This window comes from Babylonia areolata, chromosome 31 (assembly GCF_041734735.1).
Source record: "Babylonia areolata isolate BAREFJ2019XMU chromosome 31, ASM4173473v1, whole genome shotgun sequence".
Lineage (NCBI taxonomy): Eukaryota > Metazoa > Mollusca > Gastropoda > Neogastropoda > Buccinidae > Babylonia > Babylonia areolata.
Window position 1 is genome coordinate 25,983,234 of NC_134906.1, and position 5,000 is coordinate 25,988,233.

Here is a 5,000-nt window from a genome sequence, read left to right on the forward strand (position 1 = left end):
TTGTCATTTTGTGTATGACCCTGTTTTTTTGCTCGTTTGTCTTGTCTCTTTTAGTTCTTGTCGATGTTGATGTTTGTTTTACGTTGGTCGTCTGGGTTGTCACTTGTGTGATTGATAGCGCTTGAAGATGAATATCAGTGAGTAGTCTCTCCTCTTTTCCTTCCTCTTCCCGCTCTTCTTCGTCAGTCGCCTTTCAAGTTTGATGTGTGCAGTACATCTCTCTGTCTCTGTCTCTCTCTCTTTGTTTATCTCTCTGTCTCTGTCTCTGCCTCTCTCTGTCTCTCTCTCTTTCTCTCTCCCTGTCTTTTCCTTCGATTGTTATGGGCCCAGTGTTCCTGCGTGTCTCTTGTCTCTCTCTGTGTCTCTCTCTGTCTCGGTCTCTCTCTCTCTCTCTCTCTCTCTCTCTCGGCTCTGTGTGTTACTCATGGATTGATCTGGATGTTAAAATGTGGGTTGTCATTTTGTGTATGACCCTGTTTTTTTGCTCGTTTGTCTTGTCTCTTTTAGTTCTTGTCGATGTTGATGTTTGTTTTACGTTGGTCGTCTGGGTCGTCACTTGTGTGATTGATAGCGCTTGAAGATGAATATCAGTGAGTAGTCTCTCCTCGTTTCCTCCCTCTTCCGCTCTTCCGTCAGTCGCCTTTCAAGTTTGATGTGTGCAGTACATCCCTCTGTCTCTGTCTCTCTCTCTTTGTTTATCTCTCTCAGTCTCTGTCTCTGCCTCTCTCTGTCTCTCTCTCTCTTTCTCTCTCTGTGTCTTTTCCTTACACCTTTTTGTGTGTGTGTGTGTGTGTGTGTGTGTGTGTGTGTGTGTGTGAAGAGTGATTGAATTGCCCCTTTGTATCCCCCACCCCTTTGTGTATGGGCCGGTGGCCTTCACAATTAAACCTGTGTCCGTGTCAGTGTCAGTGTCTCTCTCTGTCTTTTCCTTCGATTGTTATGGGCCCAGAGGCCAGACAAATCAAAACTTTTTTTTTTTTTTACTTTTAACTTATCTCTGTTCCTGCGTGTCTCTGTCTCTCTTTGTGTCTCTGTCTGTCTTGGTCTCTCTCTCTGTCTCTGTCTCTCTCTCTCTCTAGGCTCTGTGTGTTACTCATGGATTGATCTGGATGTTAAAACGTGGGTTGCCGTTTTTGTATGACCCTGGTTTTTTTCTTGTTTGTCTTGTCTCTTTTAGTTCTTGTTGATGTTGATGTTTGTTTTACGTTGGTCGTATGGGTTGTCACTTGTGTGATTGATAGCGCTTGGGTTTGGGGCAAAGGTGGCAGGGTGGTTAAAGATGCTTTGTCAGCCTGTACGGTGTCTGTGAGGGCTTGCGCTCGAATCCCGCTCTCGCTCGTCCTTCTGAGTTTTGACTGGAGAATCTGACGGGCGCAATAGCCGAGTGGTTAAAGCGTTGGACTGTCAATCTGAGGGTCCCGGGTTCGAACCACGGTGACGGCGCCTGGTGGGTAAAAGGGTGGAGATTTTTACGGTCTCCCAGGTCAACATATGTGCAGACCTGCTTAGTGCCTGAACCCCCGTCGTGTGTATACGGCAAGCAGAAGATCAAATACGCACGTTAAAGATCCTGTGATCCATGTCAGCGTTCGGTGGGTTATGGAAACAAGAACATACCCAGCATGCACACCCCGGAAAACGGAGTATGGCTGCCTACATGGCAGGGTTAAAAACGGTCATACACGTAAAAGCCCACTCGTGTGCATACGAGTGAACGCAGAAGAAGAAGAAGAAGACTGGAGAATCAAACTGAGCGTCTAAGTCTTTTGGATGAGATGAAAAAAACATAAACCGAGGCCTCCATGTGCAGCATGTGCTTGGTGCACTGAAAAAGAACCCATGGCGACAAAAGCGTTGTCCTCTGGCAAACAATTCTGTAGAACTAGAAGAAGAAATGTACTCAGAACTCAGAACTCGAAACGTTTTTATTCAAGGATGAAGATTTTCGGCATAGGCTTCTATTCTTCCCAATCTGTCCTGTACTGGGATAGTTACACAAATATATATATGTGTGCACTCGCGGCCTGACAAGTGGGTTGGGTTATGCTGCTGTCAGGCATGTCTGCCTAGTAGACGCGGCGCGGCGTAGAGTATGGACTTGTCCGAAAGCAGCGACGCCTCCTTGAGAAACTGAAACTTAATTAGGGTTTGGCTGTTTGGGGTTTGTCAATAGCTTTTTTTGCAGTTGTGTTCCTGGTGTGTCGTGTTGTGTGTGTGTGTGTGTTTGTGTGCATGAGTGTGTGTGTGTGTGTGAGTGTGTGTGTGTGTAGCAAATGTTGTAATTTTGTTACTATTTTCATAACATGTAATTATTTTTCTTGTCCTGCTTATTTGTGTGTGTGAGTGTGTGTGCGTGTGAGTGTGTGTGTGTGTGCGTGTGAGTGTGTGTGTGTGTGTGTGTGCGTGTGAGTGTGTGTGTGTGTGTGTGTGTGTGTGTGTGTGAGTGTGTGTGTGTGTGTGTGTGTGTGTGTGTGTGTGTGTGTGTGTGTGAGTGTGTGTGTGTGTGAGAGGGTGTGAGTGTGTGTGTGTGTGTGTGACGCTTATTTTCCTGTCTGGTTTGATTGTCATAGATCTACTCACATGTTTGAATTAAGTGAGTGTGTAATCAGCAAGTCAGTTGTGCGTCCATCTGTGTGTGTGTGTGTGTGTGTGTGTGTGTGTGTGTGTGAGACTGTCTGTGTGTGTGTGTTTGTGTGGGATTGTGTGTGTGTGTGTGTGTGTGCGTGTGTGTGTGTGCAGCATATGTTGTAATTTTCTTATCATTTTCATAACATACGTTAGTATTTTCCTGGTCTGGCTTTTATGTGTGTGTGTGTGTGTGTGTGTGAGAGAGAGAGAGAGAGAGAGAGAGAGAGAGAGAGAGACATGCATGCCATTGCTTTCCTTTGTCTCAGTGTCTGGTGTCATTGTTATCAACTCACATGTTTGAACAAAGTAAGTGTCAGTGGAATCAGCAGGTCTCAGTTAGTTGTGTGTCTGTCTGTATGTGTGTGGTGATAGTCTCTGTGTTTGCCCATGGTTTAGAAACACTGTTTAGTACAATGACGCGTGTGTCCGCAGCATATGCGCCGGAAGATTGATAGAAAATTGATACTGATTCATCAGCGTCGCCAGTATCCTGTTATATACCCCTCCACTTCCGTGCTTGGGGTGAGTCCTGTCAATGTCTTCAGTGTCGGCAGAGTCATGGGGGGCTGTTGTTTGAGGGACGTGGTGGCGGTCTCCACTCTGGGAGGGACGCTCACTCAGTCTGGCTCCGCTACTAAGCCGTTATTGTTGTTAGTAGGAGGCTTAGTAGGTGGTGTCCTAAGTACGTTGAATCAGAACAGGCACCACTGAACACCACCGAAGTGACTCAGTAGCAGTGCAGGGTCTCCTCTGGTGTGTGGCCTCCTGGTGACCTAACATCGATGGCTCCCTGCAGACTGCTGACGCTGGAACTGTGACGGACGAACCGGGGTGTGGCCATGTATGGGGGAATCTGAATGAGCGGCATGGGAGTAATGTCACTGAAACGGTGCAGATGGCGGGGCAGCAAAAAAAAAAAAAAAAAAAAAAAAAAAAAAAAATCACCTATGTCGTTCAAAAAAAAAAAAAAAAAAAAAATCAAAAGGTTTACCGTCATTCCATCTGTTCCCGGACTTTTGTCGTTATGCACTCCCCTGATAGCTTTTGTGACATCTTGTCTTGTAATTATGAATCCCTGTAACTGTTTTGATTTGGCCTTCTCAAGACTGGACAAGTTGGTAACATCAAACACTAATGTCTGTGTCAGTCTTTTGTGATAAAACTGTATCACTGGCGTTTTCTTGGAAACCAAACTTTCTGTTATTTACAGGCCTCAGCCTATTGGAAGGAGGCTGGTACGATGATAATGGATAGTAAACAAGCAAACAAAAAAAAAACCAACAAAAAAAACCAAACAAACAAATGTTAGCGCAACATTTTTCGCTACACTGCAGTGAACTTGATTAACACATTTTTGTAACTTTACATTTACATTTGACTTTATTCTGAAAAAAAGATGAAAAAATCAGCCACTTTAAAAAAAAAAGAAGGAAAAAAAGAAAGAAAAAAAAGATAATAGTTCTTTTCATGCGCACACTCCCCTTGTATAATGGGCTGTGAGCACCTCACATGAAACAATACATATTTCATGACATATGTATAGATCTGTACACAGTAACTTGAGCAAGACAATACTACAACAATCAACAGTCACACACACACACCAGTACACAGTGACTTGAGCAAGACAATACAACAATCAACAATCACACACACTCACCGGTACACAGTAACTTGAGCAAGACAATACTACAACAATCAACAATCACACACACACACACACCGGTACACAGTAACTTGAGCAAGACAATACTACAACAATCAACAATCACACACACACACACCGGTACACAGTAACTTGAGCAAGACAATACTACAGCAATCAACAATCACACAGTACACAGTAACTTGAGCAAGACAATACTACAGCAATCAACAATCACACAGTAACTTGAGCAAGACAATACTACAGCAATCAACAATCACACACACACACACACACACCGGTACACAGTAACTTGAGAAAGACAATACTACAGCAATCAACAATCACACAGTAACTTGAGCAAGACAATACTACAGCAATCAACAATCACACACACACACACACACACACACACACACACACACACATACACACACACACACCGGTACACAGTAACTTGAGCAAGACAATACTACAGCAATCACCAATCACACAGTAACTTGAGCAAGACAATACTACAGCAATCACCAATCACACAGTAACTTGAGCAAGACAATACTACAGCAATCAACAATCACACACACACACACACACACACACACACACACACACACACACACACACATACACACACACACACCGGTACACAGTAACTTGAGAAAGACAATACTACAGCAATCAACAATCACACAGTAACTTGAGCAAGACAATACTACAGCAATCAACA

The 5,000-nt window shown here is 44.0% G+C and overlaps 1 protein-coding gene and 1 long non-coding RNA gene across 2 annotated transcripts in view; one reads left to right on the plus strand and one right to left on the minus strand.

The window, feature by feature from the left end:
- Positions 1 to 5,000, plus strand: part of LOC143276158 (formin-binding protein 1-like) — a 91,103-nt gene that overhangs the window by 34,066 nt on the left and 52,037 nt on the right. The gene's annotated exons all lie outside the window — the stretch shown is intronic.
- Positions 1 to 5,000, minus strand: part of LOC143276160 (uncharacterized) — a 60,941-nt gene that overhangs the window by 27,681 nt on the left and 28,260 nt on the right. The window lies entirely within an intron of this gene.